This window comes from Numida meleagris, chromosome 5 (assembly GCF_002078875.1).
Source record: "Numida meleagris isolate 19003 breed g44 Domestic line chromosome 5, NumMel1.0, whole genome shotgun sequence".
NCBI lineage: Eukaryota > Metazoa > Chordata > Aves > Galliformes > Numididae > Numida > Numida meleagris.
In genome coordinates this window covers 43,083,099-43,103,359 of record NC_034413.1, presented here as the reverse complement: position 1 = coordinate 43,103,359, position 20,261 = coordinate 43,083,099, and the positions used below count along the sequence as shown (strand labels likewise).

The 20,261-nt window shown below is 38.8% G+C and overlaps 2 long non-coding RNA genes across 2 annotated transcripts in view; one reads left to right on the top strand and one right to left on the bottom strand.

Moving 5' to 3' along the window:
- LOC110400098 overlaps window positions 1-20,261 on the bottom strand; it is a 232,430-nt gene that overhangs the window by 204,383 nt on the left and 7,786 nt on the right. The gene's annotated exons all lie outside the window — the stretch shown is intronic.
- LOC110400101 lies at window positions 1,491-20,055 on the top strand. The gene is made up of 3 exons (XR_002439637.1): window positions 1,491-1,871; window positions 9,831-9,981; window positions 11,925-20,055. It is a non-coding gene; the product is annotated as an uncharacterized LOC110400101 (long non-coding RNA).

Genomic DNA, 20,261 nt, shown 5'->3' with positions numbered 1-20,261 from the left:
TATGTATATCGTGCCCAATAGAGAGAAGATGCAAGTCTTTGCTACCATAACCTTTGAATGTGTAGAAATGTGAGTGGTGGTTTTGTGTGTGTGTGTTTTTAATGATCTCTTTTTTTCCTCACTGAGTAAGCTGACAAATGCTAAGATGAAATCTCAACTGAAGGAGATTCTGCAGGAATACTGTCCCCCTAGCAACACCGTTACTATGCACAAAGAGCATATAAAACCTTATTCCCCCAAAAGACTGTGTTTGAGGAGGAAATAAAATTTTATTTTATTTTTAAATAAAGATAAGGTGCTTGCAAATGTTTCACATACCTCTAAATATATTGTGAGCAAAATTTGAATAGAAACAGAATAATATAAACTCAGAATGAAGACTGCAATCCTGAAGCAGATAACTAGTGGAACTAGAGATACAGATCTTTTCTGTGAAAAACGTGTTTCCACCATTATGCATTGTGAGAAACAGAGCATTTGATTTTGATTCCAGCAAAATAGAAGTAAAGAGGACAATAGCATCCACAAAGGATAGCTGCTCTAATAATAGGAGAGCAAAAGCGAATGGGGAAGGCTTGTGGCAGCCTAGTTATCTCCTAGAAGAGGCCTAGACCATGCAAAGAGAGATGTTTCACAAAAAGAAGTCCTGCAAGGAAGCAAGCTGAATAGGAGAGGAAAATGAATCTTTTCAATGTCCAGATGAAGGGTGCACTCAGAATAATGTGTCTCTGGAAATAAATCCTCTTTCTACTCTCTCAGAAGCTCACTTTGGAACCACAGCTTACAGGCTATTAATGATTTCTGGGAGTCAGTGAATGTATGTTGTGCTGGTGCAGTTTATGATTGACTAGCAGGAAGACCTCAACATTTTTAAAAACTCTGTTATATCCCCCAAACTGTTGTTGAGAGGAAGCATATCACCAGGAATCTCTAAGCATATTTGATCACACTGCCTCTGTGATTACATGTTTTCTCTTTATCACCTGAAGTGTTCGTGCACTGTTGTATGCTGCAGTGCACATTATCTCACCTTGCTGATAAAAACTCTTTGAATAAGATCTGTAGGGTGATCCTTGCCCATCTGATAGCCAGAAACAAGAGGCTCTTTTCTGTTCCAGTAGCACAAGCACAAAAGATGGACTGAAGAACTGAGATCCCAGCTGTGGGTCATCTGCAGAACAAAAGCTCACACTGCTGCCAAGTGATAGGAGGAAGATGAACAAGTGTTAGGAGAATTGTTTTGCTTTCCCAGTTGATCAGGTCTAACATAGATACAACCCAAAGGACTTCTTTTGATTTTGTACTCCCATGTTCACAATGAGACTCTCCAAAACTGCACTGTTTGCATTTGAGATATAGATTATTGCAAGTCTCATGGCAGCTGTTTACAAGAAAATTACATAGTTTATATATTTTTGCTGCAGTTAACATTATCTTGAATGTCAACTTGCTTGATATAGAAATAAGGGAGTTTACTATGTATTTTAAAGCACTATAATTGTTGGTAAATTGCATTCAGCATAGAATTATAGACATTTAAACACCATCTGAAAGGAAAGTATGTTCCCAAGGGATTCATCTGACATCATAACCTATGGAAGAGAAGGCTTAGCAAGTTATGAATGTCAGAAGAACAAAAAGATCCCAACTTCTGAGTATGATTAGTCACATACCACTAATAGTTTAACAGTTGCACTGTACTGCTATCAATTTCTTATTGCTTGCCTCAAATTAATTTGATGGCTACTCATTTGTCATTAATTGCACAGCGAGCCTCGGAGGGACTTGAGAGCATGGAGGTCAGTTCACAGAGTGGACCCAGCACTTTGCAGCACTGTGATTAAAAGTGAAGGACATCTATCACTCTGCAGGTAAGAGCCATTCATAATCATCATCCTTGTCCTCACTACAGTCTTCTTTATCACCTGGCAGCACTTACTGTCAGCTAGGGTGTTTCAGCAAACTTGTTTTCCTCCTGGAGTCCTCTTTGCTCATATAACAGGAGGGAGAAGATAGATTCTCCTGTTCTAGCTACAGTCCCCATGAGGAAACCAAAATGTGAGTGCCTCGAGGTGAACCGCCCATCAGAGTCTACTGCTGCTTTTTTGGGAAAATACCAACCGATACCATTCAATGTGGATGGAAGGTTCAAGGGAAGGAGGCCAGCTTTTCAGGATCAGGAAGGAAACACATCCCTCCGACAACACCTGTATTTTGGCCCTGTTGATGTGGCCAGAGTAGACTGGAGGAGCACTCCACCAGCACCACAATAAACAACCTGAATGATCCTCAGCCTCCCGGCAGGCCTCATCATCACTCAAATGCAAAAAGCCCAGAACAACTAGTCTGTCACATTGCTTCCTGGTACCACAGGGCTACATTTCAGCAGTTGGAGAATATGATCTATTCCAAAAATGAAGGTTATGTCAGTACATGGCCCTTCTGATACAGACCCTTGCTTTTTCCAGAGTCACAGTGGTGAATCAAATATTTGCTCTGGTTTTTGTAATGAATATCAGCCCAGAATTTCAGAATTTTCATGTTAATTCTTTACTCCATATGCACGCTATTTAAATAGAGCAGTCAACAAGCCAATTTACATCAAATTTGGTGGCAATGCTCATATTAAATCACAGCCAATCACCATATAGCTGTGTAGTTTATGCTTTCTGAGCCAGTAGTGTCTATCTGCATTTGTAGTTAGTGAGGAGGGAGCTTCACTATTAATTATGATGCTAATGTCATATGATTTGCATTTGCTTCATACATGTTTCACATGGATAAGAAGGGGAACAGGGTAAATATTAAAAAAATGCATTATATAATACTTAGACATATACCTAGACATATAGGGTTAAAATACTTAGACGTGGATTTCAGAAAGAGAAAACAACTGTTGAGAAGTATTTTCGTGGAAATATGGAATGAACAAAGACTTAACAAAACTAACCATGGAAACAGGAATTAAAACAGCCCCAGGAGGAGCATGATTTCCATGTATTTTTCTTTCAAGTACCTTGGGATTTAGAAGATGAACATCTTATGACATTATATATGAGATTAAATAGGTAGAAGAGAAAGGAAAAAGGAGGAGGAATGTGCAAAATGAGCAAAAGGCAGAAGAGATACATGCATTAAAAATGGTAAATTGGCACTCAAGTAACAGTGACAGGAGTATGATATATTAATCAAAGGATTTTTTTCCCCCCAACAACAGAATAATTTCAAGCATGTCTCACTATGTCTTCTTATTTGCATTAAAATGCATTTGATCATTACATGCTATGAAAAATGACAGCAACAATTTTTCTTCAGCTACAGGGGCAGTCACTGCTTATAAGGAAGACTAGGTTACAGCAACACAAAGCCTGCAAAGAGCTGATGCCAACTTTGCTGTTTCCAACCAAGTCTCTGAGCTCCATTTGCCTTTTCTATGAACTAAGATTGCATTTTCTATAAGCCAGAACAGCTGGGATGAGTAACTAGTTCATAACTTGAAAGACCTTAAATGGTGAGAAGGCTCACATCTAAAAGACTTACAAACAGGAAACTCACTGTTTTTTGCGTGTTAGGGTAAGGAAGGCTCCTATTTTGAAGCTTCTATTCTCTCAGCATTTTACGTGGAATACCATCTCATATATCAACTAGCATTTAATCATCTTTCATGTTAATGCTCGAGTCATATATCATTTTCTAATAAATCTTAGATTTGCAAGCCCGTCTCAGTATCAATAGCATTACCTTTTAAAACACTGCTTTCAGCACTGGATACATACCGGTGTGGTTTTTTTGTGGTTTATCAAAATGAAACATGACACCAACTGTAAATGATATTTCCATTTAGTGCTTAATGATACATCTGCTTCCCATCATCCACAAGTTCTGATGGTTTGCTAAACATATTTTGTTCAGTGACAACCTGTATGTCAAAGCGAAGGTTTGTTAGCTTCAGCCTATCAGGAATTGGATGTGCTGTAATCTCAAGTTGGGTCTACAAGCTGAAATGGCTTAGTTATTACAATAAAGGGTTTACAAATACTGTAGTTAACACTGCACTGACTTCTGGAGGAGAGTTTTAAAATTAGAAGTGCCATCAAGTACTATTATTGCTCTCCATTCAAAGGGTAAAATGGTGCTCTATCAGCAGTAAATCAGCCCCAAAGCTGCCATTACTGGGACAGAAAATGTAAGAGAGAAGTAATAATATTATTTTTTTCCTTTTTCTTCTGGTGTACTTAGTAAGCCCTATAGACACATTCAGAATTTCAGAGGATTCAGATTAGAAACGGAGTAGTAAGGAATACCCTGTCAATTCCTTGAATCTGCGTTCCCTTTAGTGGTCTTCAGGATGGGCAGCACCCTCTGCTGTTGAACATGCCACTCGACAGGGTTAAGTGTCAGAGGCTGTCAGTTCCCAGTGCTCGAATTACAGTGTAAGTACAAGATGGATTTTTTTTTTTAAGTAAATCTGGGAAAAAAGGGATAGATACAGTTTCTGTATTTCTGTGTGAATTGACTTTATATATTTTGTCTTTTTATACCCCCTGTTAAAGACAGTTTTTCCAAATAAACTTTCTGAACTCTGGCAGAATCAATGAGAGTCCTTCAGTGGTGTAAATTGTCTCTTCACTCCAATAACGCAATAATCTTAAAGGAGTTAAGTGCACATGTATCTGTTGTCGTATGCACTTAGAAAAACTACAGTTAGCTAGCGGTTGGTGTCCTGATGCTATGTGCAAGACGCGTTGCTTATCTTGTTACATCTCATATGAGTTGTTGTACTGCTTTCAAAATTATTCCTGAACATTTTGATTATTAACTATTACACTAAGTTGCCTCTCTGAAAAAGATCCAGAAGCTTTAAATGCAAGGAAAAAATATCTTTATTTTTCCCGATTTCTAGTTAATTCCTAAGTCAAGTAAAAACTCGCTTGATCAAATAAGAACAAAATAGCGCATAGGTACCAATTTAAAATATGCTTCTCACACAATGTATGTATAATGTAGCTTCACATAGCAGTAAATAGGGTGGTTTCTTTAAACCGACAATACCAGATTTAGATGTCATTAGCATAAACTGTTAGCGTAGCTAAACTAGAACTTCAAAAAGAATCTCAACAGTATATGTCTGGAATAAGTCTCATGGCCATAATTACATTGACTACACTGAGAAGCCGTAAATCAGAAAGCCTAACTGCATCTGGTCCAGCTTCAGCTGGAGTAACTCTACTCAATCTGTTTTAAAAGATAAACATTAGAAAAAGACTTCTAAATGCTGATTTCAGAGCTGCCTGTCCTCGTCTTGAGCTTGTCCCTGCAGACTGCACGTCCTTACCTTTGGGACAGAACTGAAGGAAAGGTGTCTCTTCCCAAGAATGATACACATTGCTCCCCTGACACAAAATGGCAAGCCACAGATAATTCAACCTTAACTTCTCTGCATTTTTAGCATCAAACCTTCCTCAGTCAGATCACACTTGATTTCACCAGCTTCAAGCTGCTCTACAAGGTAGCAAATTATCCCTACAATTATTCACTTGCCTCTATTAAGAAGTTACAATCTGATATCCCCAAACTGACTGTGGATCACATACAAGATGATTAGAACCATTTATATTTCAGGAGTGGAAGTGGCCGATACTTTAACCACTTCACAGGCCCCAGATGTCCTGGCTACTCCAACAATTATGACAATTTATCTGCAAAAAAAAAATGGAAATCCAAAACTCTAGAAAAGGTGCAAGAAGGGAAATGAATGTATACAAAAGAAAAATCTTCCTTTTTATCTCTGGAGATAAGTTCTTCTGAGCTTTGGCATGCAGAGAGGTAGAACTGCCTCCTCTCTCCATTCTGCTCACGCTGAAGCTGAAACCTGGGAGCAGATGGCTCTCCAGCTATCACTCAGAAACTTCACGCACACTTCTCTGACAACACATAGAGTTGTTAGAGGCTGACCGTGATCCCGAGTGTCCCAGGGACTTGGCCTTGTCAAAATAGAGATGACCTCTAAATGAAACTCCAAATATTAAGACATCTGAGGTGCTACTGGGGGAAGGCAGAAAGTTGACTTAATGTGAGCCTTTCACATGAGTTTCAAACCCTTGGCATACTTGCATCAGGTTAAAGGAAGAATAAGAGACAAATCATTATTTTTTATCTTTCCTGTCACTCTCCATATTTCATCCCAAGAAATACTTTCCAGGTACCATTTTTTTGGCATCTGTAATAGCAGAGAGAGTATCAATCCATTAGTCTGAAGAGACAGTTCAATATTTAACATGATTTTTTTTTTTGATATTTCACTTATTTAAAAAAGTGAAAATTCTACAGCGTCGAGAAAAATCAGGTCTACACCATTACTCAAAGTCCCCACTCCGTCAACCTTTACTTCTGCCATAGTGATCCTCTTTGTCTCAGAGCTAACAAGAAGACTGGGGAAAAGGTGTTTGTAGCAAGTGCAATTATTTCCATCTATCTCGTCCTAGACTTAGAGCAGAAAGCTGGTTCCTGCCTCAGTGCTACAGATCAGTTCCCAGTAGCTTGCAGAAGTACCATAGCTAACTCCTTCCCCTCTGTGAGTGACAGGAAAAGAGAGGAAAAAATAAAATGAACAAGGGGCCTTCACCAATCTTGGACTACAGCAGCACCTGGCACACCTCATGGAAGTCTGTCTCTATACACTGCTTTATCACAGAGGAATTGCTAGTAACCAAAAAAGGGACAATGAGGTCATCACTCAGATGATCATTAAAACAGTATGACTGCAATACAGAAACATTTGCAAGCTTAAACATGTCCACTGTTTGCATCACATTCTTGAGTTCACATCAACCATGTCCTGAAGTTGCATGCAATCCACTCTGATTATTAAAGGAAATTCAATTCACACCAGTTCTAAAACTCAGAAGCAGAAGCTGCATCAAAAATAGACTGTGTATATCACTTGATGAAAGGGAAAAACGATGGCCACATTGTCTTCTTTCATCTCTCTACTTGGCCTGGCACAGACTCCATCAAGAAGAGAAAGGCTCCCACTGACATCAGTGGGCTTGGAATCAAGCTCTTCATGACTGTGCTTTGAGAGGCTGGGCAAAAAACACATTTGTACCACATGTATCTTAATTTTAATTATGGCAGTGGAATGAAACAGCACCTGTACCTAAGGGACAGATAAGGGAAAGTTAACAAGGTGCTGTGTAGAGCTGTGAGACATGGTGAAATGCAGCCACAGGAAACAATTAAGAGTCTAGGAGATACATTTTTTAAGAGATTTTTTAAATGTTTAGTCTCTGCCTGTTTTTCATCTCTGCACAGCACTGACTTTTGTTAACAGTTGGCTCACTGGACATACACAGCATTCCTTCTTGAGATTCAGTGGAGAGATGTAGACCTCCCCAGCTTTTCTAACCCCACTTATGCCTTAGCACAGGTTCTAACAGCAGTGTATCTGCCAGGTGCACCTTTTCTCCTCAGGACTCTCTTGCATTCTCTATGCTGAATTCCTCTAGGGATGCAGGGCAATTTTCTCATGCCTCTCTGCTCTCACATGCGTTATCTTCAAGACCCGTCTCAGAGTGCTGCAAGTAAGATACGCCTGATGAGACAGAGAACACACACTTGGAGGATTAGCAAGGGTTTCACGCCACAGGGAGCTGTAACTACCATAATTTTCCCTTGAGACAGGAGATACAGTCTATCCTGCTGCTTGATCCTTAAAATAGCCTCTTTACTTGTCTGTTTGCAAACTAGTTCAATTTTCTAAAGATTAAATTCTCTCTACATTTAATGATGGAGGAGAACAGCTTTTATACAAGTTTTTTTTTTTTTTTTTTAAACATTTTCCTCAGCTGCAAACAAATCTAAGCTTTGAGAAGTTGTATTTTAGCAAGAATGTTTGGGAGCTTGAAATGTTTGTGCTCTTAACTGGTGTTACAGGTCACTGCCCTTCTTAGCATTTCCCAAAGCTGAAACACTAAATAGCTTGTTGTTTCTCTTCAGAAATGTGTCTGTGCTTGCACCAGTAGGGTAGCAAAGAAAGATTAAACATTCATACAATTTAGCATAGTTTAAGTTAATTGAAAATAAAGTGGAGAAAATCTTCTCAGACATAATAGGCTATTTGACGTGTGGTTTATTTGCCTGACAAAACTAAATATTTAGGCTTACAAGTTAAAAATCACTAATGCTATTCAATATTAAGTATGTTAAATGAAAGAATGGTGAGAAAGACTGATAATTAAAATACTGATTTCAATAGTATTTCCCATTTGCAGGCTATTTTAAATCTAAGTACTCCAGAATGATCAATGTACAAAACTGTTCAGGGAAGAAATCATACTATCTCTACAAGTTTTACTTCCTCATCTTATGTCTTTCTATGCTTGGTTACTGTACTTAAAACATTAAACCTGCTCATGCCCACTTTGTCTAATTCACCTTTTCTCCTCTGATACCACTCTTGGCTCTTCCCCATGCTGAACAGGGAAGGCTTATCCAACTACCCATCTTCCCTACTGTATTTAACCCAAAGAAGCCTCCTGAAACCATCTTTCTAACCTTATGGGCTTGGGGGAATATGGGTCCAGAAAATTAAGAAAGTTGCCTATTCAGCATCTCCCTTAGAGGCTGCATACCTTTTGATCAAACAGAAAAGAAAACATAGCCTCTGTACCCTGTTGATATTTGTTGTTAGGAAAGTCAAGCTGTCCTATTTGTGTGGCAAATGAGGCCCAACAGTTTCAATAGGCAACAAAGTACGAAGGTGAAGAAGAAAACAGGTGTACTTCAGAATTCTTGGGTCAAACACCACCTGAACAGACATATTTGGAAACATGTGCATTTCAATTTTGCTGGTTCTGATTTTTCTGTTAGGGAATCTTTCTCCTCAAATGACGTTTGTCCAAGCTCATTAAAATCTCAGACTAGAATCTCTCACTACCCACACTGCTAACGGTTATGCTTTTATGTATTCCATGTATTTCTCCCCATCTAATAAAGGGATAAACACATCAAATATTTCTTTTGATGTAAAAACCCAGCAAGAACTCTGGGATGCAACAATGAGAGTTACAGGTGTGTACAGTAGCAGCAGTACAATAGACACTTCGTATCTGTAAGAACTGCAGAAGTGACACCATTCTCAACCTGATTCAACAGAATTAAAAATGAATGGTTGTTCAAAACAAGGAAGCATTCTAGTGAACTCTCCTCCAGTTCTCATTAAGCAAGCATTTCCTCTTGCCCTCTCACTGTGACACAATGAAAGAAAGTGTATCCAGCTCCTCAGAGATGCAAATGCTCCAGTTCCAGGGGAATCTGCATTCAGAAAATCAATTGAAGTGAAAAGGAGAATTTTAGAATTTAAGAACATTTAAGAAAAGCTGGGAGCTAACACTCTTTTGAAGTCCAAAGACCGCAATTATAGTAATCCTTACAGAAGACTGAGAACAGCAGCTTCTACCCAAGTAAACATTTTGGAAGCCTCTCTCAGGGGACAGGAGTTCTCCTGATGAAACACTAGGAATATAGATTCTATTAGAAATGCATCATGGTCACTGCTTTGGGGTGAAAGTGAGATCCATTTAGTCTCTTTCTTTCTTCTTGTTGTTTTGGATAAATAACAGGTTCAATCTCAGACTTGATAATTTTCATCTGAATCAAATTTCACTCTAGGTTTCTGATTTCTATTTGTGTTGCTTTTCATTTTATCCTTTTGTTCTGAATAGCTTATCTCTTATAACCTTCCAGCCTCCTTCTGTTCACTTCATGATTAGCCTCTTAGCACATTACTCTTTCATCTTCCTAAAAATTAAATCTTAATTTTCCTACAGATTGCTCTGCCACACACCGTTGTGATTTATAAAGACCCATCACCACATCCAAGTGCCAGTCTTGTTCAAGGAGCAAGCATCGTTCAGTGGTGCTACACCACTTACTGAAGCCTTGGATTCCACACTAGATTTGAAGGACCCAGGCTATAAGGTAAAATATTTGAAGTCAGAATGTGATGGATTGGAAGTGTGCATTATCTGCCTGAAACCATCCGCATGTCCCACAGAGTGATTTTTCTATCTACTGTACTTTCAATCTACATTCTATAAAAGAATTTATTTTGTTTATTGTAACTGCAGAAGTGTTCCGTAAATAAGTAACTATCTCCTCTCTTGCAAGGATGCCCCTTTTTAGAAGTTTGTGCAAATAAGGGGAGCCTCTCAGGCGCTTGACATGTTTTCTTTGTCATTCTGCTTTCTCAGAACCGGCCTCCTCCCCATCCAGCAAGAGCAAGAAACACCCGGTGACATACTTAACCCAATAGAAAATTTTTATTAGCGACTTCAAAAACATCAACTATTAATCCTAAGCTTGAGAGCTAAGACATCCCATTCTTGATGAAAATGATTCAATTTCATTACTATTTCACACAACATTATTAACTTACTTAACTGAAATTTACCATTTTTTTCCTCTGCAGTGCTCATACTTAGAAGCATAGCACATGCTAGTACCAGGTTAGACCCCAGAACACAGAAACAGGAAGGTCATCTGAAACAATGCTTTCCTTCCTTACTGAGTAAAGACAAATTTGTAGCAACAGTTCCTTGCGAAACAAACAACTGCATTTAAGAATATTTGTCATTCTCCAGATGTATGGGTCACAGAAACTTTTGTTGCATTCATGATATCATAGTTCTTTTCTCTCTGCTAGAATAAATTAAAGTCTAAATACCAGGCTGTTTTACACAGTGATCAGACATAACTGATCCAGACTGATGCAGTTCGTCTTTCTAACCTGGGGGAGGGGGAATGCAGAAAATCCCACACTTCCCACTGCAAAGCCCCAAGCGTTCTGCTTTTGAAAAGAAACAGAATGACTTCTCAGCAAAGAAGCCAGCCATCTCAGCACAACTCTTGATATCTGTGAAAGAGCAAGTTGTGGGATTGAGTGGTTATGGCTCCAAAGCAAACTGAGAAAGGCAGGTCACGCTGAATTCAGTTCAGGGTGGGACAGTTTTTACACATTTCTTTTGAAAGAAAAATCTTGAATCCAAGATTGAAATGTTAATTTTTCTGTTTGTTTCTACTGCAAGACAGCTTTCTGTCATTTCTGATTAAGTTTCTCACTTCAACTTCACAATGAGTTTCCATCCTGTGAACTCAGTCAGACATTATCTGCACATTGACCACTTTACCGAAATTTAACAATAGTCAATTTTATTACTGGGTTTACAAAAAGAGATTTGAGGATTTTTTTTACACAGTAAATAAAGTTCAAGATGGAAAACACATTTCTGAGCCAGCACTCTTTTATATACAGAGAATTTGAGTGTGATTTTACTCTCATGCTTGAAGAAAGGAAAAGTCTTTGAAGTCACTCCATCAAAGTCAACAACCACACAGTAATAACGAAAAAAAGGAGCTGTTTAAGTCTTCTTTTTCTTTTGTTTCTTGCCTTAATCTGGAAAAATAATAAAAATCATCTGATTTATGATTGTTCTTTGTGTATATAAGGCATAACAAACGCATTCAAAACTGCAGACCAAACACAGTTCTGATAAAAAATTCAAGATTCTTTCCTTTCATTTTCAGGCTGTGAGTTTTAGCGTTTCCTTTTGATTTTCTTTTTTAAAAATTCACGTTTTACAGTACGGCCTCCTTTATTTGTTTTATTAATATTTTTCATGTTATGGAAAGAAATGACAGAGGTTCCACTGCACCTTTGACATTTAGAATAACAAATATTGATTCAAAAAAATCAGCCAATCTCACTAGTTTCTCTTTTATTTCTACAACATAAAAGAATTATAGTTTTGCTGCAGCGGCCATAAGAAACATTAGAATAAGGGGGAAAATCTCATGTATAAAATTAAACTCAGAAAACGACTGAATTAACTTTTTTTCATCAAATTGTATTAATTTATTTGCAGAAAGAAACGGCAAGAGATTTCAAGTCTACAAATACGATGGCAGAAGTGGAATATTTGTGTATTACTCTGGCACATTCATTAAAAATATATTTTAACCCCAAAGGATTATTTTTTAATTACACCAAAGTAAATTGCAATTACGTTAAGGAGAAGAAAAGGTTGGACAAGACATACATTTTGTCAGGATCTGAATCTAGCAGAGCCAAACTTTTGCACATAAAGATCATATAAGCAAGTTTAAATTGAGAAGTGCTCCTCAGGTGTGCAGTGCTGCCCAGCCCAGTGGCAGGTAGGTGAGCTCTCTCCAGGATCTCCCTCCATCAGACCTCTGCTTGTTTCTTTTGCACCCCAGAGCATAAGACCTGCACAGCAGCCATTGCGCTGCACCTCCCAAGAAGGAAGGAAGGATCCTTCCCAGAGGTTCTCTACTGCAATATGGAAAGGGATAGAATTCTTTTGTATGTGAGCTGCTGTTTCCCCTCCCTGGTGTACTTTGAGCCCAGGTCGTGTACTGGGGCTAGTTTGTGTTTTACGGTATTTCAACCTAACATTTTTCAATATTATTTTAATATTCTCTCCCTTCCTACTGTGAGGTTTGTAGATCTATTCATCTGAACCAGGTTTCATGGCAAAATGTAAGCTTGGCAAAGATAGCAAGGGGCAATTGGAATTTCAAAAAAAGTAGGGAAGATTTTTTGCTGATCCTCAAAAATGCGGCCTGTCAGCTTACTGTTTTAAAGGAGGAATTTTCCACTGGTAAAGTGACCTAAAAACACAGGGCTTGATTCTGCTGGTGCTCCGCCTCACCCTTTCCTAAGTCTGTCAGACTCATCTCTAAACTTCCTTAACCTCAGGTTCGGTTTGAATATTGGTCTATACTTCCTTTCTTTATTCTGTTATTTCTGTGTTTACAATCAAACACGCAGAAAGCACCCAGCATAGATTCTTCAGTGGTTTCCAACACCTCTGTGGAGGATTACCCCAAAACTTAGGTCTTGGATTTCTTTTCACAAATGAGAAATTGCTAATGCAGGAAGGGAAACCTATTTCCTTCTCCCAAACTACTGCAAGGACAACCTCCTGCTATAAGAGGTTTGTTTGAACTTTTTGAAATCCATCATTAGTAGTAAGTTACTCACAAAAACTTGTTTTCAAGGCTTTGTGAATGAAGATATTAATGAAGAAATATCTTTCTCTTCCAGGAGTGTTTCAGGTCTCCTGCAAACTCAATAACACTCCTAGCAAGTGGCTTCCCGCGACCCCTCTTACATTTTAACTCTGAGATCAAGTTTTCTTCCATGTTAAAATACCAGTGAAAACACTTACAGACAACTGCTGGCCTATAGTGTGGTCACTGCAGTTCTCCCCAGAGCAACCCTCATGTGAAGGCCCTTTCTTTGCCCACTAGCAGAAACATGGAGCTGGCTCCAGTCAAACCTGGAGGGCTTGATTTGTCCTCAGGAAGCATGGCTGGCCTCGGGGCATGCTGGAAAGCATCAGGAGCACCTGTTCAATTAACATGGCACAGGGGAAATATTTTCCCCATTGCAATCACAGAATAATCTGGATAAATCAAAGACATTCTAAGAAAAAGAACAAAGAAAAGTATGCATTACATGCTGAGAAGAAAAGCAGCTATTGAAAAGGCAGTAGGTGATGTAATGCCCTAAAGTCATGAGGGGACAGAGGGGTGCCAGTGGGTACATTTACATTGGATGTTGCTTCATCTCTGAGGAAGCTGTTGCTCTTAAGGGATCGGCAGCACTTCTAGTGCTTGGCATGCTGACCTAAATCAAACTGACTGGAGAAATGAATTTGCTTTAGCTTGGGTCGGGAAAAGGGACACATTTTTTATATGGCAAATCTCTTCGGGGATCTGAATTATCTGCCTTTCCTTGCAGTCGTAAGAAAGATATGTTCATCTTCTGAATCTGAGCATGGTTAGTGGCTCCTGGGGGAAGGAAAAAGATGTTATCCTGGTTGCCTGGCTAGTATTTTAGGAGTCCCTGGGGCTGTTCCATTTTTGTGTATCCTCAAGAGAGAAACCGTCACGTGCAAGCACAAGCGAATCAGTCAAAGACACTGCTCGGAAGGAGGTGAACATTGTAAATGATCCTGTCATCATCACGAATAGGTCCTAGAGCAGATTGCACCAGGAAGATGTAAACACTACAGCTTGCAGAAGGAAACAGCCATGAAGCAATCATAGAATACACACACGACACTAATTCTAAAATGGGAGTAATAACACAGCAGGAGAAAAAGTGAAAATTTCAGTATTTCTTCTAAAGAAATATTTAAAGTAAAGGAAAAATGAGATTCAGAAGTAAGGAGATTCAGAAGTGTCTGAGAAGTGTCTTTCAATTGCGATAAGACGAAAGATTATAGCTATACCTGCAGGGGAGATGTAAAACTTACTTAGCAAAGTATATTATTCAAAATTTGCTTTCTAGAACAGTTGTGTTTTTTAATCTCTCCTATTTCAAGACTTTCTGTAAATAAATTGAGAGCAAGTTTTGTTTAAAAACAATGTTTCAGTGGGATATTATTGTAAGGGTTTGATTTTAGTGATATAGGGAATAATTAAAAAATAAAAACAGAACAATCTCTTGTTCTAAATAGACCTAATAATTTCAAAATATGGTTTTCCTATTCACCTCTCTGCCCCACCCTCCAGTTTTGATATCAGCGACATATTTGCAAATATTTTTGAGACTTCAGTGAAGTCACATCCTCTGGTCAAAGCTAAGGTTTCCAGACTTTCCAGTTGCTCATCTGTCCACAGCAGTAACCAGACATACATAGACTGCTCACTTTCAATCTCCTCTAACTAAAATACAATCAATACCTCATCATCCTTTCTTCTGAACAGTAGCCCACAGGTTATTTAGCTTTAAAATACCACTATTGAGACTGTCACTGTTGAAGGGAATGACAGGATTGTCCTGCACTAATGTGATTCTGCTCCTAATGCGATGGCCTGTAGAAACAGGTTGCCTCCATCTTTTGTGCTATATTCAAACTGCATTCGAGCCTTTATCAATTCCTCTTTGTGATCTGCAATTTTTTATTTTCTTATTGGAACTGAAGCTAAATACTCCCTTGATAATCTCTTATTGAAAATCTCAAACTGCTACTCAGGCACTCACCTTTAAGAACATCTCCTAATGTGATCTACAAAATATATCTACAGATGAATGTCAATCATTAATTAAATCATTTCAAAATTGATATTCACTATTAGAGATGGCTTCCTTTATTCTGTTTCTGAAAGTTTTCTGACATTTTCCTCCATTAAATTCTAAGTGTTAATTGTCTTGGGATAGGAATTGTTAGCACTCAGAGTGTGTATTGTTGACAAGGGCAGGCCACCCCTTCTGAGTGGCTTACTCTTATAACTATTCTAGAGTTTGAGAGCAGGAAGGAATTTCAGACATTTACTCCTGCTTAATCTGATTTAAACTTCGTTTTTACTACAGACCAATCTTATAGTGCTCCATCTCCAAAGAGCCAGAGCTGCTGAAGTTCAGTGCTATTATGCTTTCTGGTGATTTCTATGTTCTCCAAAACAGCTTTCTCTGGTAATGACCTCTGTGCTCAGATTTTCTTGTCCATAACATAACATACGCTTGTTAATCTATGCAGCTCTGAAGCACAATCTCATGCACAGACCTCAAAGTTTACATGACAATGTTAACATACTTTGCAAAGCTGTTGGCAACTGCCAGATACTTTTCATTTATACTGAAATCTGAGAAAAACATAATTAGCACCTCATACTAAGAACTAAACAGCATGTCAGCAAGCCAGGAAGTTGCTAAACACAACTTCCTCCAATTAAATTTTCCTGAAAAACCTAGATGTAGCTATAAATTCAGAACAGGCTGCTGTTAGCAGCCATGCAGCACTGTCATGCTTAAACTCCATACCCTAACATTATCACTTACTCTTCAAATACAGCCTTTCAGATGCTCATATTATGTCAGCAAATGTTGTTTGGAGTGAGAGGTCTTTGCTAAAATAAACTAAACATCACTCAGAACAAAAGCATGCAAGCTGCTGAGAAACTTATAATTCTGGAGTCAGTTGTCCATGTTACTGCTCAGTTAAAAATGTAGTGTCATCGTCATTTTGTTGCTAAGTGAAAAACAGCTTTTAGAAATAAAATTCCCTTAATGGAGATAAAGTTTTTAATTTATTTTTTTAAGTGAACTCATATGTCATCAAATGTGGATTCCTCACTTTCTGGAGCCTGCTGCATGCTGTGAAGGCCACTGGAGCATGGATCCCTGGCTTCCCCCATTCCTGGTGCTGTCTCAGGTCTGCTGAATTAGGGTGGGGGGGACTGAGAATGCAAATTGCTTACCCCTGATCTAAACCAGAGGAGTTTCAACCACCAGAGGCCTTAATCCTGCCACATGCTATTCAGAGCTGTTTCTAGTGTATTACAGCTTGGGCACACCCCATCTTCTTTGGTATTTATCCTGAGAAATGGAGTCTAATCTACTATCTGATCTGCTTTCTTCTCTCAACCTTCATCACCCCATTCCCCTCTGTTTGCTTTTTCTCCCTGCATGAGTCTCTTTCTCCTGATACAATTTATTACATTGCTCTAATTGTATTTAGCCGTTGGTGTCCATATATTGGTCCTTTTCTCATAGTGCCCCTTTATGTTACATTATAACAGCTTTTAGGTATTTTTTGTGTATTCAGTTCCACAAATATTGTTAATAAATATTTAAGGGCACACATACATACACTGAAATCTGGGAGAAGCCAAAGGAACTGCTTTCTAGAAGTACACTGGACAGCTGACTATTTTCTTTGGCTTAGTGCCTAATGGTGCCCTCAGTTATACCACAGTAGGATTATAGTGCAACTGCTTTCAGGCATGGCAACTGCACTGGCAATGGCTTGCACATCTGCAGAAACTGGCAGGTGAAATAAATAAGAGAAATGTCCCGAACATGAACTTCCATTACCATTAAATTCAACAATTTCTGTGGGTATCTAGGTACACCTGATAGCACAGTGCAGCTCAGCAGTGATTGCAAAGAATTGTCTGTCGGCAGTCTGTGCAAAGGCTGAAGAAGGATTTTTCATTTCATGCATCATTTGCAACTACCTTCAACAATTCAGCAAAGTCAATACGCACCTTTGATGCAAAGTTAAGAAAAAAACTCTGAAGCAAACAGACAAAAGCAAGTAATCCAGAGTGACAAAGCACAGTTAAATCTTTCTCCACTTTACCCTCTTCTTGCCACATGCTTCTTGAAAGTATCTATCATTACATACTTCTTTCTGCATGAAGTTCACTCATCACAGAAACACCCTGAAATGCATACACATGCAACTCATGCACATTCACTTCACGCAGCTTCAAGGGATTTTGTAGTGTCTGTTTCCTCAGATGTTTCAGGGTTCAAATTGCTCATCCCCCTGTGGTATAGACTAGAGGACAGTCTTGGAGTCTTTAATCCCCAACAGTAGGAAGAAAAACTCATCAGGATACGTTTCATTACCATGAACTCTGCCCCTCTGAGATAGCAGTCAGGACAAGGATGGGATAATACAAGAGCCAGATGTCACTGCAGAAAGGCATAGTCCACAGTCTGAGGTAAAACTGACATCCTAACATTGACCAGATCTCCAAATTTGCAACATATCCCTTTTTCCTCATGTGACAAATTCTTGAGTTTGGAAAAAAAGGCCAGTGAGCTCAAACACAGAGATATGGCTAGAGAACAGCAAACGTTTCAGACTTGAAAAGGGAGAATAATGAAAATGACAAGTAATGGCAGAAACCCCACAGAATACCTGTAGAGAAGAGGAGTATTTGGGGCACAAAAGGTAGTGAGCTCATCAGGTTGATAATCTCCAACTTTTCCTAACAGTGCCTTACTTACGAAGCAGAAGAGTTGTTCTAGGGGTTGGACAACTGGGGTAGGACGTATGTTCCCATGTTTCTAGATCATTGTGACCAAATTTATGTGATAATGCATACGATGTGCAAAAGGAACAGTTTCTTTCGCCCCTCCATTACACTTGGATGTGTCACCAGAATGGGAATGCCAGACAACATGGGAAATAATGCAATGAAACAGTCACAAAAGCCACCTCTGTGGACAAAAGAGTAAATTTTCTTACTGATCAAAACACTCCTTAATTATAAACAGCTTTCATTCTCTACGCAGTTTACACACTGGTTATAAAACAAGTTCATAGCAGACTTCTCTATAAAGTAGAAGACATTCACTGCTTGGGGAAATAAAAGGGAAAGCCTTGATTAATCACTCCATGTAAAAGGCATGCTGGACTGAGACTGCTTGAGAAAGGGCTCTTGGAGAAAAGCACGGGCAGTGTTCTGGGGGTTAATGTGTATTTTTTTAAATTCAAGTTCTCTCTCAAGAGAGGTCTTCTTTTCTGAAAAGAAATCCTTCTGCTTCTGCTCTGTCCTCCTGCTTCAGCTGAACACAAACACATTTCATGTCCTTTCCTGCCTAGTGGGATGCTGAGAAGATGTGGTCTCTGAATTGGTATACGTTTCAGCTGGTCCACATTACAAGCAAAATTTATGACACATGCCAATGCCTCCACTAGCTGATTGGATACAGCCAGGGAAATGGAGAAAGCCTCAACTCACTGAGCTTCAGAAAATGAACTTCACTTAAATGATGTATTGTTGTTTTGCAGCAAAAAGGAACACCTGGTTTGTACAGCGGGGAAAAAGAACAAAAACGTAACATTCAAAAAAAATGACCAAAATGGGACTGGAAAATATGCTTATTTTTGCCTGCACATGAGAGAATAAACCACAAAACAGTGTTTGCACTTATAATCTGGTATATCTGTTGCGTTTGTTTGATGTGACTGCATTGGTATGTCCACTAATTCAGCTTTTACCTACATTAACATCTTCTGTACTTTACAGAACAGACTTCGACTGATGCTTCCCATGTCACTTGGAAGATGTGCTAGGAAATTATTATTACTTTTCCTACAACACCAGATAATTACTTCTTCAGACATAAAAGGCATTTACATTGTATGAGTGAGGTTTTGTTTTTGCTTATCCCATTGTACATCTTCAGTGCAGATGCAGTGGATATGTTCTGAAAAAAAAACAAGAATAGAACTGACTCTTACAAAAGTCTGTTTTTCTAATGTAACCTCAATGCAAAATGAGTTTTCAAGCATTAGAGTTTGGAATGCTGGATATGGAACATGCATTGCATTCAGCTAAAATAAGAGAAAACCCAAAGTGGGCAGAGAGAAGCAGGGAGGTTGCAGAGAAGGAAAGAGAGTGAATGGCTGGAGAAGACTCAGAGGTAATCCTTTACATATTGAGCTACAACAAAGAATGTTGAATGCAAAGTTTGCATGTGTACCTGCAAGATAGATAAGATCTATAGTTTGGTATACATACATAAGTAATGTACATACACCAAGGGATACATTTTTAACAAAAGGATATAAAATGCTGCAATACACACTAATTTGGTTTCTAAGTGATACGGGAAAAAACCCAAAACACTGCAGTAGATTCAACATGAAGATATAGATACCATAGCATTTGTCAAAGCCAGATCAGCCCTTTTCCATTAAATAAACAAACACAGCTGACTGACTCTTATTTACATGCGGACTTTTGCACTCCACACTGCAGAGTAAAAAATTGAGTAATTTTAATGCTCGATAAGGGTGTTAAGTGATCTTAGCACAAATATCAGTGAGGTTCCCAGGAGTGCAGAGGTGCCTTATGGCTGTCCATCATGAGTGTGTAAATAAACTGTGCTGGCATCTGAGCACTGGTGTAGAGCTACTGCCAGGGAGCGTTAATAGAGTGAGTGTCAGACAATCCTAACTGTTTATGAACAGCTCTCTAACTGGTCAGGCAGTATTAATATAGTCACAGTATCCTCATCCTCAATGAGAAAACATGATGCCCATTTTGGTCTGTATTGCTCTTGGAGATCTCATTTGAGCCTTTGTTCTTGGGGAGCACAATCCAATCTGTGGAACATCTTTGAAAGAGTAATTTCTTGCTGGTAAGTGCTGCTCCCAGAAGAAATGTACTCTGAATTGAATAGTACTCAGCCACCCGTCCCTCCACAGAGTAGGAGAGTTGGAGCTTTCGATTGTGCTTTCACCTTCTGCTACAGAAGAGACTGACAGCTGAGTGCAGTGAGTGACATAAGAGTACTGGCGAACCCTCTAATGCCACTGCTTCCGGGGACTGAAAACAGGCTGCAGAGACCATCACTGCAGGTTTAAGCACTACAATCACTATTTTCAAAAATGGTGGAAATTAAACAGTATTAACATAAACAATTCCAT